Source organism: Danio rerio, chromosome 10 (assembly GCF_052040795.2).
Source record: "Danio rerio strain M-AB ecotype USA chromosome 10, GRCz13ab, whole genome shotgun sequence".
Taxonomy (NCBI): domain Eukaryota; kingdom Metazoa; phylum Chordata; class Actinopteri; order Cypriniformes; family Danionidae; genus Danio; species Danio rerio.
Window position 1 is genome coordinate 30,082,626 of NC_141030.1, and position 17,375 is coordinate 30,100,000.

Genomic DNA, 17,375 nt, shown 5'->3' on the forward strand with positions numbered 1-17,375 from the left:
AATAAATAAAAATTCACCAAATTAAAAAACATTGAGGACAAACCATTTTTTTCTTGTTTTCAGAAATAATGTAAAAATTAAGTGAGTTTTTTCTTTAAAACAAGGTAAATAAATGTATTTCAAAGCAAAAACAACATTAATTTGTATACCACATTGGCAGATTATTTGACTTATTTTACAGAAAAAACATAAATTTTGATCTAATATTTCAAAATACAAAACTATATTTTCTGCTTGTCTAGAAAACACTTCTCGTTTTAAAAATTTTTAGATATTAAGTGTGTTTTTTCTAAAAAAAAAAAAGTCAAATAATCTGCCAATGACATCGCCACATTGAAATGGTCTATAAAAACTCCAAGGAAAGCTTTTTTTTTTTGCAGTGTAATAGCCTATCTGGGTACCTTTGGAATACTCATTTAAACATACTACAATTTAAGACACTAATTTGATTTTCGAATACTAGGATGTATAGCATGTGAATTGGGATGCAGTAAAAAGCATTTTTCTAAATATCTCCTTTGTGATTTTTGACAAATGAAGCATGAGTAAATGATTTACAGAATTTTTATTTTGTGGTGAACTATCCCTTTAAAAGTAATGAGACGGCAATCTCAATCCCCTACTCAAATCTTAGACATCTGCACATGAACTCCGTCCATAAACAAGCAACAATAAAAAAACACAGATTCATTTCAGGCCAGGCTGGAGTTCCTTCTGTCGTTCCTTGTTATGTGTAACAAGAAAGGAGACGTGAGCCCAGCCAAAACTGTTTGGCTTTCCTTCACATCGCACTTTGGCTAATTGGACGGCGTTGTGCTGAAAGAATGGTACTTATTAGGATCAGCCATGTTAAAAGATGTGTTTGCAGCGGTGAGTGCTTTACGAATTGCATCTTCTGACCTGAGCATGTCATGCTAACTGAAAAAAGTTTTTTGGAAGAAAAAAAAAGAACTTGCGGAAGGTAATCAGGTTGTTTTGGCATAGGTTTGCATTCCTGTGTTCACTTTCTGACCTTTAACTTCTGACCTTGAAACCATGATTGTAATTCGATCAAGAGGCAAGAGCTTGGCTGCTATCTCTCAACCTGAGAGGTGAAACACTTAACCTTAAATCAAAGCCAAATCCCGGGTCAGCACTTTCTGGAGTAAAGGAGATAGTTCAGCCAGAAATGAATATTTCATGTTAATTTGACTTCAGGCTATTCAGTGTGAAGCTGAGTTTTTTTTCTCCAGTAGAGCATTAAGCAATATTCTTTGTCTGAAATATTAAGGAAATTCACAGTTTATATTTTCAGTCATCTGCTTTGCAAATGTAGAAAGCAATGAAAACAACCAAATAGCTTTAACAATTAAAAGACACATCACTATTGACATTAGTTAGTCGCGTCAAAGTTGAAATGACAAACAATTATTGCGCCACTTTTTTCTAGGCTCCATTTTAATGGTTGATAGTGATAGCATATCCAGTTAATTGAGATCATCAAACTTACTTAATTTAACAAAAGATTATTAAGCTTACAATTTTCAGAAAGCCTATGAAAAATGTTATTTTCTCAAATCAGTTTTATTCACTAAAAATAAAACAGAAGAACAACTGTGAGATTAGGAGTGTAGGATACAAAGATGTTTGATCATGGACAATTAAAATATCTCCACAATCTGTTTTTGAAGAAAAATCATATTGTGGTGCTACAGCTCTCAATGTAGCCATTGCAATTCTGTCCTAATAAACTGTACAATGTGACATATATTTTTATCTAATATTGATTCATTGGTAAAGATGCACTTAATGCCTAGTTCACACTGCACGATTTTCAAAGTAGTCATGTCACAGATGTTTTCACACAGCATATCTATCTGGGCTAGCGTTTTGTCGCTGCTTTGTTTATACTGTATAACAGACAACAGTTTTCTCAGTCCACAAACTACGTCTCTTACAACCAAACACACACGAGAAGTGACTAGTAGAGTAATATATATTTTATTCAATAAAATATTCCTAATGAGAAAGAAGACTTCAGTGGAGTAGAAAATGTACAAATTTTGCTCACCTGGCATTGAAGGAAATTAGCAATTCTCCTAAGCTTTTTTTCTTTTTCGACCCGGCTGTGGTATTGCTCAGCTGACACGTCAAACAGACATGGTGTTCCTGACAAATTTCCACTGGATTTTCCTCCAAATAGACTGAAAAGAAATCCTTAACATCTCCCCCAACCTCCCGCTGGCCTGCAGATACCTATACTACTGGATGCTGATCTCTCACTGGCTGTAAGTAATCCCCAAGGCTATTTTCAATCAGAACACATTCACGTGGCATGATTTGAATTGTCCAGATATTTAGCATGCCAATTATCTCACGGGTGTTGGTGACTCAGTCATCTGTAATTCACTCAGATCACCTCTCTGATAGTTCACTCTGATCGTTACTCACGTAAACAAGAACAGACTTGCCTGTGATTTTAGGCAATTGTCGGCAGTCAAAATCGGGGCTAAAATTATGCAGGTTGAACTCGTATGAGTTGAAAAGTATGTTATTTAAATACATCTGAGGAGTGTTATATTCATGTGTGCACTCAAAACCACACAAGATTTACATATAAACACTGTTGGTTATCTAAGGTGAAAGTTGAAAATAGCCCACCTTTATGTACAAATTAAATACACTGTTTTTATTAATGCTATTATTATTAATATGTTGCTGTTATTAATAATACAATGCTGTTACTTTAAAAAGTAAGTTCAAGTAATTTGAAAGATCTCAATATATTGTTAGAAGCCATGGGTATTACTTTATTTATTTAATTTTTTGTATTTGCGTGGTTATGAATGACAAATTACTGCAGTTTCAACTAAAAATCTTTTTTAAATGTTCAACTGATGATGAGTAAATTTTGAGGTGAAACATTCCTTTATACAACCACATTCTTTTAAACGTGTCTTGATTTATTCTCATCTATTTGCCATTTTGAGCAACAGGTCTCAGCGTACCAGTACCTGACATTTGGGAGGGAGAGTGTTTAGCAGCGCCGCTCCTATTTGTGAAATCCAATTGTTGAAATCCAGGCTTGACAGATGGCCTTGGGTCTCCAATCAGCGCCTCGCGTGAGGAGAGCCTCAGATTGATAAAACAGACATGTAAAGATATTTACACATGTCTGCCAAGAGACACCCTCTCTGGAGAACAGGAGAGGGGCCCCTGAGTCCCCCCTCACACCCTGTCCCATTCCCTTTCTGCTCAACACACGTCTCTCAAGCTCTCATTCTACGCTTAGCCGGGAAACAATGGTTAAAGTTGGAGGTTTAAGGGTAGCAATTAAAACAATTTTCTCAAATATCCCTGAGAAAACAAATTAACTATAGACCAGATGCATAAAGAGCGTGCTGGAATGAGATCATTGTTGTTAATAATGCACATTTTCCCATTACGTGATGGAGAACTGACGGGAAAAAAAAGGTCTTTAACGTGATTGAACAGAATGGCTCGTCAACATCCAATGGACCAAATGGATTTCAGTGAATCTGTGATTATGAACTCTGTGACTATAAAAGCCTGTTTACAACTGGAATTGAGATGCATTTCAACTACCATTTCTATCCAAAGGATAGTCAAAACACATTTGACAGAATTGTAGTGTAGACACACATGCAGTTAAATACTTTCAAACAGCCACATGGGACATATTACTTAAGCATGCTAACCACGCAAGCTTTAAACTTGATCAAAAAAACAAAAATGACAATAAAAAATAATAAATCAGAAAAAGTATTGTTCGTTTTGTACAATAAACTATTTTATTGCACATTATTTTTTAAAAATAGTAAAGTACACTACCTGACAAAAGTCTTGTTGTCGATCCCAGTTGTAAGAGGAAGAAATAATATCTTTGCCTTCTCCGATTTTTCAGATGAATCATCTGTTGAACCCTATCCCAAACATCACAAACACTGCAGAGGCCTATTGAAACCTGCATGGACTTAAGATTCTCATAGAAATTACTCAAGTTTGGTGAAGGAAAAATCATGGTTTAGGGTTGCATTCAGTATGGGGGCATGCAAAAGATCTGCAGAGAGGATGGCAATATCAACATCCTGACCTCTTCAGCAGGACAGTGCTCCTTTTCGGCTCCACATCAAAGTTCCTAAAAGCAAAGAAGGCCAAGATGCTCTAGGATTGGCCAGCCCAATAATAAGACATGAACATTATTGAACATTTCTAGGGTAAGATGAAGGGGAAGACATTGAAGATGAATCCAAAGAATCTTGATGAACTCTGGGATTCCAGCAAGAATGCTTTCTTTGCCATTCCAATTGACTCTGATGACTATCAGCAAGTTATTTGAGTCATTGCAGAGATGTATGGATGCAGTCGTCCAAGCTCATGGGAGTCATATACAATATTCATTCTTTTTCCACTGCACCATTACTTTATATCATGTACTGTCCCTTATTTCTGTTAAGTGACAAGACCTTTGTCTAAGCAAAGTCAGCCCTTACTGTTCTAATTAAATAATTAAAAAGCAAGACATGATCATATTTTATTTTGGTAAAATAAGCGTAATCTAGAGGCCCTTGCCTTTCATGTAAACCACTTTGAAACCAAATGTTTAACTAAAAGTTATTATTTGTTGTTCCTAAAACTTGGATAGGCGACAAGACTTGTACTGTAACATTTTTTACAATAAAAAAAAACTAATTTAATTGTGGCAAATTAAAATATAAATATATTAAAAATATAAATATATAATAAGTATATATATAAATAACAAACTCAAATAAATTCACTAAACTCACTAAAACATATTTGTTAATTTTGTACAATAAACAATTTAGACACTGTTATGTTGCCACTCTGTGTCCGGATTAAAATTTACATCCTGAAGTAAAATATGTTGAGAGCTACAGCATTAAAGCACGTCCTCACAGCAGACATGACAGGCATTGTAAATCACCATAAAAACTCTTTGAAATCAAATCAGATCTGCGCTGATGAAGCACTGAAGCAGGCAGGATCGGTTTCCCTGGAACGTACTCTACTTTAGCTCTAAGGTTACCTATGAAAAAAAAAATACAGCAAACTATGGTTACGCTCAGTCCTTTAGAGTATGCTTATCTGACCGTCATGGTATCCTCTAGTGTGAAAAAGAAATATCGACAGAAAAAAAAACAGATAGACACTCCCTGTGGCTAAAGAAACTGACCACTCTCCCGGCACAGAGTTCAGTTTAAAGAGGATAGTCCCTCTGGGAAGTAACTAGGCACAACATTTAGTCCTTTCTCACCTTCATGCAGATCTCAAAGCTAATTTCCACCAGTAAAACAGCTGCCTGACTTATTCTCACTCAGAGGAATAGCGGATGAGGAGGCAGAGTGGAAAAACTGATTAAAAGGAGAACGGTGTGCCAAAGAAACCATCACACCTGTAATTCCCTGACAGGCTAGAAAAGACAAATGAAGAATGTATTGTGGAGTAAAATAGGGGGGGGGGGGGGGGAAGTGAAAGACGCCCATAGGATAAAGCTGTCAGGTGGACTTATAACTTAAGGCCAGCTGCTAAATGTCTTGAGTAACACTGCCCAGATTTTGGGTACCTTTTGCCCATCGTGACGATTGGTTCTCCTTCTTTGCAGATTGTTGGTGACAAATCAAACCAATTGGAGTCATTTCCCAAAAGAGGAAATCACTGAGAAATCAGTGCCATCCTTTTCATTTCATGCTTAATGCAAAACAAAATTCTGTGAATTACTGAAATATAATTTTGGATAACAAGATCCATATTCATTATTTATTATTTTGGATTGCTGACTTTCATTCCAACAATGCTGACTTACATTTAAAGGAACATTCCAATTGCTTTGAAAATAGGCTAATTTTACAACTCCTCTAGAGGTAAACAGTTGAGTTTTACCCCTTTTTAAATTCATTTAGCCAATCTCTGGGTCTGGCGGGAGAACTTTTAGGGTGCTTTCACTCCTGTGGATTATTTCTTTTGCTCGAAACAGGGAATAAAATTGTTACCATGTTACTCTTTGTTCTTGGTGTGGTACGCTTTCATGGCAAAGGACCAAAATGTTAGCTAAAACAAGTTATGTGCAAGTAAACTCTTGTCACATTGGTCACAGTCTAAGGGTTTATTTTGCAGAGTCCAGCTCAGCGGTCAAGCATCCTTATTTTAATTTATAGAAAAATAAGCAATAAGACATTAAGCAAAAAGCAGCGTTTTAATTTTGAGTGGTGACACCCACAGACATCGTCACAAATTATAAATCAAAAGTAAGATTTCTCTGCAGTTCGGTCAACTTTCCTAATGGATAAACAGCTCTTGGTAATAGCTCAGCTTGCTTTCACTTTGGCATTTGACATAAAACTCACTTTTACCGTTGATATAGCCTGGTTCGTTATTTGTTGAATCATTTTGCTTTCTCACTACAATCGATCTGCTCCATAGTTCATTTCAATCGAGCCTAGACCACCTCATTTAGGCGATCTCGAACGAATGTTTTGGCACAGATCTGAGCGCAATTGCTGTATTCATATACGCCAAATGAACCGTGCTAGGGAAATGCGCCAGTTCCCGAAGTAAAAGTCTAGGTGTGAAAGCACCTTTAGCTTAGCTTAGCATAGATCATTGAATAGGATTAGACAATTAACACTTCGCTCAAAAAGTTATGACAGTTTTCCTATGTAAAGCATCACACTTCTGTAGTGAAATTGTAAGTCTAGCTGATATGTCTAGAAACTATACTCTCATTCCGGCGTAATAATCAAGGATCTTAGCTGCTGTAACCTGGTTGCTGCAGGCACAATTTTTTTTTTCAAAATTGTCCTAAGACGGGTGTCCTAAGAATGGGTGTTGTTCTCATTGTTCTCAAAGGGTCAGGATTTAAATAGGAAAATCATCAAAACTGTTTGGTCATTTTGATTTTAAAGTTCTACTTCAAATCAATGAACTATGCTAAGCTAAGCTTCTTTCTTAAAAACTTTGCACTCTTCCCGATTCAGACTACCATGGTCAATAAAAAGGGTTTGGGCTCATGAAACGATCCCAAAAAATTCTTGCCTAAAGACACAAAGTCTTCACTACATTAAGGATACATTAAGGGAAGCGGTCGCTACATAAATACTCCATTTTCACTTGGAAAACTTTCACTTTTCCTACCTTGAAAACTGTGGTCTGTCCAGGCTGACTGAGCCAAACTCAACTCAACCAGAAAGTTTCGGATCAGTATAGATCCTTTCAGTCTGTCTTCTCAAAACAACGCCAGTAAAATGTCCACACTGTTGGAAAAGGAGGGCTAATGTTCTTGTTTTAGAAACTTTCAACATCATGGAAACATGTTTTCATAAAACCCTTCAAATGGGATCAGTATCGGATTGTTAACCACTAAATGAGCCATATTTGAATTCAGAAACATTAAAAACTAAGCTTAATTGCTAAAAGAGAATTTAGGGATCACAAAATTATGAGCGTATTAAAAAAATGGATATTCTTCTAGAGATTTGCTTAAGATTGCACATAAAAGTGTTGAATTATGGTAATTTAGAGACTGAAAATGTTTCCGCTGGTGCTTAAACAGGTAAGTTAAAACTGCAGAGTGAATGGTTTCCTCTTAAATCAACACTGACCCGATAATGCCTAGCTGCCAAGCTTCTCAACATCGCCACAGTTTGACCTTTAAATAGTCCCAGACTTAAATCCCTGGACTCTGTTTTGGCAGCAGATTCATACAGTGCTGAACTGCAAACCTTAAATATCACTGCAGCATACGTTTTAAACATATATTCCAACAAAAGCAAATTTATTTTGCCTTTCACGCCATCAGGCCAAGAATTAGGCCAAATTAGATCACCAGAGACTAATGCACAGAAACATACGTTTACACCTAACCAGCAGCAGGAGTCGAGATGAGAACTTTCTGGACTTTCATTTCTCATAGATAAAGGAAGCCTTAAAGTGTCTGTCTGGACTCCTGAGCATCCATTGAGCTCTTGTGTCTGCTCTGCTGGGGTTTAGAAGGGCTGAATCTCCCAATGTTGCTCTCTGCAGCTCATTTAAAGCGGCTTTATTTAGACACTCCTCATTTCCTCCAGCTGAGGGGAGACATTCAGCATCCCACAATCCCCTGAGGCTAAAAACTGGCATTTTCGATGGCCATCGTCCTCACGACCAGATGTGGAGTGGCATCAGTCGCTAAACCAAAACTATGAAGAGTGGGTTTAAACATGTACTGCACTGAAAAAAAGGAATGAAGGAAGAAATGATGGAAGGAAGAAAGCAATGAAAGAAGAAAGATCATCCAAAAGCAATAAGAGAGGATGAATAACAAAAAACAGAGAGATGATAAAAAGATGAACAGAAAGACGTAATGCAGATGAACTGAAAAAAGAAAGGACAAAAAAAGAAAAGGAGGAAAGAAAGAAAGAAAAAAAGATGGAAGGAAGGAAGGAAGGAAGGAAAAAGGGAAGATGAGGAGGAAGGAAAGAAAATGGGGAGAAAGGAAGGAAGGAAGGAAGGAAGGAAAAGAATGATGGAAGAAAAGAAAAAAACAGAAAAAAATCAAAAGAAGGAAGCAAGCAAGTAGGCATGAAAGAAAGGAGAGAAGGAAGACAGAAAGTAAGAAAGAAAGAAAGAAAGAAAGAAAGAAAGAAAGAAAGTAGGAAGGAAGAAAAAGAGGAAGGAAGGAAAGACTGAAAGAAAGAAAAAAGAAAAGAAAAGAAGGAAAAGAGGGAAGCAAGGAAGGAAGAAAAAAATAAACGAAGAAAAGTAAAGAAGGAAAAGAAGGAAGCAAGGAAGAAAGACAGCAATTAAACAAGAAAGAAAGAAAGAAAGAAAGAAGCGAAGGAAGGAAGGAAATAAGGAAGGAAGGAAAGGAGGAAGGAAGGAAAGATGGAAAGAAAGAAAAGAAAAAAGAAAAGACGGAAAAGAAGGAAGCAAGGAAGGAAGGAAAAAAATAAACAAAGAAAAGTAAAGAAGGAAAAGAAGGAAGCAAGGAAGAAAGACGGCAATTAAACAAGAAAGAAAGAAAGAAAGAAAGAAAGAAGCGAAGGAAGGAAATAAGGAAGGAAGGAAAGGAGGAAGGAAGGAAAGATGGAAAGAAAGAAAAGAAAAAAGAAAAGAAGGAAAAGAAGGAAGCAAGGAAGGAAGGAAAAAAATAAACAAAGAAAAGTAAAGAAGGAAAAGAAGGAAGCAAGGAAGAAAGACGGCAATTAAACAAGAAAGAAAGAAAGAAAGAAAGAAAGAAAGAAAGAAGCGAAGGAAGGAAATAAGGAAGGAAGGAAAGGAGGAAGGAAGGAAAGATGGAAAGAAAGAAAAGAAAAAAGAAAAGAAGGAAAAGAAGGAAGCAAGGAAGGAAGGAAAAAAATAAACAAAGAAAAGTAAAGAAGGAAAAGAAGGAAGCAAGGAAGAAAGACGGCAATTAAACAAGAAAGAAAGAAAGAAAGAAAGAAAGAAAGAAAGAAAGAAAGAAAGAAAGAAAGAAAGAAAGAAAGAAAGAAAGAAAGAAAGAAAGAAAGAAAGAAAGAAAGAAAGAAAGAAAGAAAAAAGAGTATTTTAAGAGAGTCTTGCTAGAATAGCCAGATGAATATTACTGGTAATCTTTAAACCCAGATTCTGGAAGGAAAAGCGAGGGATGGAGGTCTTTAAAGCTCACATTGTTACCTTCAGACAGGGCACATAAATTAAGCTCTGCCACACACTGAAGCCTCACTCCATACATCACCCAACAAAACCAGGACAATCACTATTACCCTTCAAATGTTTTCAGTTCTACATAAAAACTAATTCAGCTCCAGAACAAAAAGAAACCATTACACTTAAGAGCTGTTTTCACCGGCTGACATAAAGGCCATATTGTGGAGCAATGGCCAGGGATCCAAGTGACGTTCTGGGCTTGAGTGCAGCACTCAATCTAAACCCCCGGAGCCCCCGAGACAAATGGGGAGTCTGATGTATAAAACGTAAAATTTGCCATGGACCTGGCTGTCTGTTACGCAAACAAATAGAGAAGACTAATTACCTTAAAAAGGAGGCTGTGTGGCAGTTTTCCATTTTAGGGGAACGCTTTCGCTCAAAGCAGCCGCCCACCCTCTTAATATTTCAAAGACAGTTTAGGATGAATATGACTTTGGTGGCATGTGAACAGCTTGCGAAAAGATTGTTACCATATGACAAGGGCCTTTTAACCATCAAGGGTCTTTTAGACAAAGGTTGGGATGTTTTCATGATAAAAAGTATCACTAATAAACCGAACATCCAGGTGTTCTGGGATTGAGCGTCATTTCAAGATTACACCAGATTTCCCTTCAGAGGCATTATGTGCTTAAGAGATGTTGAGTTAGTTTTATTCAGTGCCCTGCCTAAAATAAATCACAAAGTACCCAGTGACATCAAAGAGCTCAAAGTGATGCAAACCTGACTTGTTTAGGCTGGAGATGGGAGAGGTTTGGAAGAAGAATATCACAAAAGTTCAGAGCAGCCAGAAACAGTCTGGATTTTTTTTTTTCATGACTGGATTGCTCTGGTTAAGGGATTCAAGTTTGAAGGAGATTTAGAAAAAACACAGCTTCTGCATCGCCACTGATGTGAAATCATGCAGAGTTTTCATGTTGACTACTGTTATCCTGCCAGTTACAACAGCTACAAATCAACGTCAATCATTAACCTTGCTTCATCATGGCTGCATCGTTAACTGTGAAGTAAATGTTTTTTAATAACACTTAGAAGATTTAAATAAACAAAATCGCCATCCATTATTACAAGTTATTATAATAAACCCACATTTTGACCCTCAATAAATGATCTTTTTAAAGGGGGGCTCCTGAAAGACATGCCAGTAAATGGCCACTTGCAATGTAGATTTGGTTGCTGATGGGGCAGACAATCTTTGGGCAAATGAAAAAATGAAAAATGAAAAAAACAGACAATCCTCCAAAGTGATCTGAGGTGACATTAAAAGTAGCCCATTGACTCATTCCTGAAGTGGTAGCTTTCTGACGTTGGTACAGAGATACAAATCTGCTGTTTAAAGCAGACAAGAAAAAAGCGACCATTTCCTGTGTCTCTGTTGGGTCCGTTGTCAGGAGTGTCTCAAGCAATAGCCAAACAAGCTGAGTAATCATTGGTAAAATGGTAATTGTTGGTAATACTTATTAAGAAATCTAACTTACAAAGACCTCATATATATCAAAAGTTTCATTTCTTATGTCCTAACCACTTTATGGCTTACAGGAATTTGTTTAAAGAAACTAAACACAATTTGCAACAGCATACACCCCAGGAAGTCAAGCTACTGTGTGACTTCACAATATATACTCAGTAGCTTGATCCATCATTTTGCTAATGCTAACTATATCATGTCAGTAGTCACGCATTTCACTAGTTAAAAGGCTTCAAACAAAGAGCAGTGGAATCTGGTTTGTAGAAACAGTTGCTCTCTTGCCCTTTACATTCGATTTGTAGTTCCCCACACTTACCCTGCAGAAATCTAGTTTAGCTTTAGGGGTTAAAGGTCTGAAGGAGCTCAGGGTTAAACCCATTCAACTATTCATGCTGCTGTCATCACCTTTGTGGGACCGACAAGACCGACAAGTCTCAAGACCTCATGGGAAGGTATAAAGATAACCTTACACTGAGTCTGAGTATAAAAAGTAAGGCAAATTGATATATTTTCGAAATACATTAGTTGAAGGGATCGAATGTTTATATGTGTAACAGAGGCATCCCAGATAGCAGGCAGTAATCGGCCCGAGCTCGGCTGCCCCCCGGCGCCTCCGGCTCCGACTCGGCATCGGCGAGTGTTATCCGGGCCGAGTGCGGCCCGCAGCTCGCTCGCGCACATGCGGTTGTGATGCGGCTGTAAAGCACTGGCCCGATTCCGGTCAACCATATCCTGGCCGCTTCTTGCAAGGACTCGGCTGATGGCAACCGATTAAGTTCTTATTTTATCTAGTAATCTGTTAGCGCCACGTTTAATGATAATTTGAGAAAATATTCATGGTACTATAGCAAAAAAAAAAAAAAAAGAATATTTAGTGTGGATGGTCGCAATGTTTAGACGCAAACATAACAATATTATTTATAAATAGATTATACATGTCATCTAGAGAAAAACTATGTAAAATTCGCTTATTTTTGAGATAGCACGCTCCTGTGCTGACTGTTTTTTTTTTTTAAAGCAGAAGTTGGTTTCATAATAAACCAAGTGTGCCGCAAGCCTACGTTTGAGTGAAGGTTTCGGCCGTTAGATCGCCCCCTGGGGGCTGGCTGCAGTACAAGTCATAAAGCCCGCCTCCTCCGTGTTAATGAAGGAGACTTGAGCCCAAATAAAAAAAAATATTACACTTGCAATAAAATGTCCCGAAAGATAGTTCTGGTCGATTAAGGCACTGGTTATTGTGCTGAAATAGGTGCAGATCTTCATTTTTGTAAACAGTTTGTTTTTAGCAGTAATTTAATGCTGGGCGTGTCATCGTGATACACAGCTGTGATTGACAGTTTCTCAAAGCGCGGCGTCTGAGCTTCGGCAGGAGACTGAAGTAGACTGAAATGTTATTATTCGATTTCTGTGTTATTTTACCATGACAAAATGAGTTCAGCAGTAAACTATAGTTTCTGACATACATGATCCTGGTGGAACACTGTTTATTCGCTAAGTTCAGGGCTTTTTTCGGGCTTTATTAGTTTGCTGATACACGCCTAGCCACCCAGATAGCAAAACACAGTTCCGGCTAGATTCTCGCCTGCCGGAGACTTATCTCTTAGAGCTCAGACTGACTAATGTTACCTCTGCTGGACCTACTCCGGATGCCTGGACTCACTGCCCGATTCCAGTCCGAGTCAATCGAGCCAGATGCGGCGGCCGAGCGAGCAGGCGCTGCCGCATGCGAGCCGGAATCAGCCCGCGACGCCGCGAGTAAGTTATCGCTGCGGCCTGGAGCTGGCGCGATTGAATATATAAAACCCTCATATTTGTTAACGTTATTACATCCATTTGTGTTGATATGACAGCAAACGCATGCTGAGAAGTTCGTGGGGCGTGGTTGATTTTACATAAAGCGTTTGGTTGGAAGCTCGACTCTGCTCATTTTCGCGGCTCCTCCTCTGGCTCCATCAGACAATCCTTCTGCGCATGTCTGGCTCCAATTTCAGCAGTCTTTTGCGACAGTTTGTGCCCGTCAAGCAGGCGTTTTGCCCTCAAGGCGTTCAATGGGAAAAAGGGCTGTCGCGTCGTCCATATTTTTTACAGTCATTGTAATAAACACATGCGTTACTAAATTCCTGATCCAAACTCCAATCCAGACGGTGGCGGTAATGCTCCAAAAAGCTGGTTGTCAACCACCATGGCACGAAGATCACAAGAAGAAAAAGTTTGGTTTTTCAAAGACTTCAAGTGGATTCCGGTCAGAAAGGTAAGCTTTTTACTGCTTGTGTTCTGTATAATTAGCGAATTTAGAGCTTAAAACATTTCCACGGTGTTTGGTTGTAACAGTGTTTAGTAATTTAAAACAGTTTGATACGAAATGTAACTTGCTTTAAGAAACACGACTGGAGCTAATGTATGCTAACGCTAACAGTTACAAACACGTCTGAAAGTTCCTGTTCCTTTTACACAATGTTAGATTGTAACGTGTGTAGTAACTGAAAACTATTTTAATTATTTTAAAGAAACATGAAACGAATTTGTGTGTATGCTAACTTTGCGTTAAAGAAAGCTTCTGTAAACGAATCCATTTACTAACTTGGCAAAACGTGTTTTTTTCCTGATTTAACATTATAAAGTACCGTGGATGTTGAAAAAATCATTGTACTGGCGTATACTTATCCAACAGTATTAATTCTGTGATTATGTGTAAATAAAAACTAATCGTTTTGGATTAATAAAATATTATTGTTTATCTTGTTTATGCAGTTAGTCACGAAAATGATCGAAACTCGACTGTTTACTATTCTCTTTAAATTATCCAAGAGAAAAATATTACTATGCACTTTAATTCATATGTGTTAGCCTATGTGAATCAATTATATCTTTTGTTCAAGCTGTAATGGTCAGTTAATGTAAAACTGAACGTCTTAAAGCAGATTTTGATGTTTTTTTTTTTTTGTTTTTTATGTTATTGACAGTGATAAATTCTGATTTAAATGAATGGGTAACAATATTTGTTGGTTAAGTCTTATTGTTCTTGTTTAACAAAGGTTAGTGAGATCATTTTGCAGCACATCACGACCAAAGAAGTCAATGGCACACTCTTTTGAACGTGAATAGGCATGTTATAGTTGTGTGCTAAAAGTCCATTATAAGCTGTAAACTGCTGATACATTTTCAACATAGATTGAGCTTTTCAGACATTACATTACTAATTGCTTCACAAACAGCTGAAATGGTTTATTGTTATTGGCTATCATCAAACATTTTCACAATGGTAGGTTAATCTTCATGGGTACAGAATAATGCATGTGCTTGACCATCTTACAAATCTATGTCTCAGATTCATAAGGCTGTCACTCTGCATGAATCTCCGAATAAATCTTGTGCAACCTTCTGTGTACCGATTATTTACACTATAGGTATTATATGCATTAATTAACTTTGATAGTATTTCAGGATTTGAACTTTTCTTTACGGGAGGTTAACAACAATGTGATGTTTTATTATAGATGCATATGAGGAAGCTCGACTCAAACATCCACACGCAACTGTGATTTCTGACTGGTAGACAGATGAGGATGATGATCGCCTGTCATACATCTAAAGACAGAACAGGTTTGTTTGCAATTATTTTAAACACATACTGTCAACATTATGTCATAGATCTATTACAACCTGTGAGTTTTGCCCTGGCACTATACTAAAGTGATGTTTTGTTTTGTAAATGTATCTGATTAAGGGACAGTATAGACACATCTATACCATGATGAAGAAAAATTACTTAGAACAAAGAGGCTGGATAAAAGGCAGGTATGAAGATTTCAGAAATCAAGGCAGCACCACAAGTACCATCACCATCAATGACTATGGCAGAAATCTTAAGACCACCATCAAGATGCACAGATACTGTACATTCCAGTACACCAGGCGTGTCCAAACTACGGCCCGGCTTTTTATAAATATCAATAGAATCTGGCCCGCTATACAAAAATGAACGTAATTCAATAAATAACCACCGGGTGTCGCTATTACATGCATTCAATTAAGCAGCAGTTCTTGTTATGATCTATCTATCTATCTATCTATCTATCTATCTATCTATCTATCTGTCTGTCTGTCTGTCTGTCTACACACAGTTGAAGTCTGAATTATTCGCCCCTCATTGATTTATTTCTTCTTTTTTAAATATTTCCCAAATGATGTTTAACAGAGCAAGAACATTTTTACAGTATGTCTGATAATATTTTTTCTTTTGGAGAAAGACTTATGTTTTATTTCGGCTAGAATAAAAAGCGGTTTAAAATTTTTCATGAACCATTTTAAGGTCAAAATTATTAGCCCCTTAAGTCTTCAGAACAAACCATTGTTTTAAAATAACTTGCCTAATTACCTTAACTTGACTAGTTAACTTGATTAACCTAGTTAAGCCTTTAAATGTCACTTTAAGCTGTATAGAAGTGTCTTAAAAATATCTAGTCAAATATTATTTACTGTCATCATGGCAAAGATAAAATAAATCAGTTATTAGAAATGAGTTACTAAAACTAATATGTTTAGAAATGTGTGGAAAAAATGTTTAACTCTCCGTTAAACAGAAATTGGGGAAAAAATAAACGGTGGCTAATAATTTAGGGGGGCTAACAATTCTGACTTCAACTGTATTTATATATATATATATATATATATATATATATATATATATATATATATATATATATATATATATATATATATATATGTGTGTGTGTGTGTCTGTGTGATGTATGTAAAATTTGGCCCGCGACAACGTTTGTTTTTTTGCATCTGGCCCTCGGCCCAAAAAGTTTGGACACTCCTGCAGTACACCTATGAACATTTACAGTCTTTGTTCTAATGCAGTTTGAGATCAAGACAGAACTTATTGCATCTCGTGATGTCTTTGTAAGAATTGAAGACATCACTAAATTTGTTAAGGTTTAATGCAGCTAGAAAGTAAAGATCAACTAGAGAATATCAGCAGTGTCTAACCCACTGTTGTATTTACAGAAGTTGTATGAGAATAAGCTACAGGTTGATTTATACTAATCTGTTATTTTTCTTTTTTAGCACGACTGACTGAAGTTTTAAAATCATGCAACGTCATAAAGCAGCAGCTGGGCCTGATTCTCACAAAACCAAAACAGACGTGATGAAATTCCAGATGTAAACACATTTGACCTTCCTTTGGCCAATTTGATTTGGAAAAGCTTGAAAATCAACTAAAGGAGCAGCCTGAACAAATGAAGAAATTGGTAAGTTCAAGCTCTTGCTAATTTCAAAGTGTTTTAAGTTTATTTGTTTTTTTTGATAGTGTTTTTGCTTCGTAGGTAGCCTACTTTTTTCCTAATTTTTTCTTTTTTTTTTACATTAGTACTTGTTCACTACTAATTATCTGTTTATCTTTTAATCACAGATGGAGCGAGGACAAATGTCCATACCACGCCACTGATAAAGAAGTGGAAAAATGCATTACAAGGTAGCTACAACTTGCCCGTGACAGGGATGGAGTAAGAAAGAAGAGAAAGCTAATGTGTCAAATGTCTACATCACTATTTTGTTTTATTTTTTAAACAACATTTTAAGTGTATTAGGATGTTCCCTGATACTTGAACAATTTGTTTCTTTCATTTGCATTTATATATATATATATATATGTATATGTATATATATATATATGTGTGTTTGTGTGTGTATATATATGTATGGTATGTGTGTGCGCCAAATTCTGAAGAAACATCTTGCTACATTTTTAATAAACGTAATACAAATAAAATTATAAATATAAAATTGCACAAGACGTGTATATATATGAAATGTATAATCATCTCACTCATGTCTTGCTGTTTGTGCAATTGATTTTGTTCAAGTTTATTTAAAAAAAAGTTTGACTTTATACTTCTGCAATTTTATATATATATATATTTGTTTGTTTATTATTATTTAAACGTTTTATTAAAAAATGTTTCAAGATGTTTCTTCAGAATTCTGCAGTACTTTTAACAAGTTTGACTTGGATATTTTACGGATTGTCATTGGTATTTTTAAGATGTTTCTTGCTATATCTTAAATTGGTTTCTATATTTAGGTTCATATAAAATTTAGCTGTTTTTTACAAATTTTTAATTCAAGTCTATTGGGAAAACAGGGTTGTTTTAAAAAACATCTGTGTTTGTGTGTAATTTTTAGATTTTTTTGTTTAAATCTTTCTGTGTGTCTT

General features: G+C 36.4%; 1 protein-coding gene and 1 long non-coding RNA gene across 3 annotated transcripts in view; one reads left to right on the plus strand and one right to left on the minus strand.

The window, feature by feature from the left end:
- Positions 1-17,375, minus strand: part of dchs1b (dachsous cadherin-related 1b) — a 162,817-nt gene that overhangs the window by 99,814 nt on the left and 45,628 nt on the right. The gene's annotated exons all lie outside the window — the stretch shown is intronic.
- Positions 13,349-17,375, plus strand: part of LOC147842096 (uncharacterized) — a 4,140-nt gene continuing 113 nt past the window's right edge. Inside the window, exons 1-5 of the long non-coding RNA XR_015501168.1 lie at positions 13,349-13,403; positions 14,650-14,755; positions 14,880-14,950; positions 16,226-16,410; positions 16,572-17,375. The exon at positions 16,572-17,375 is cut by the window's right edge and continues 113 nt beyond it. This is a non-coding gene — a long non-coding RNA (uncharacterized LOC147842096). The remainder of the gene's footprint in view (positions 13,404-14,649; positions 14,756-14,879; positions 14,951-16,225; positions 16,411-16,571) is intronic.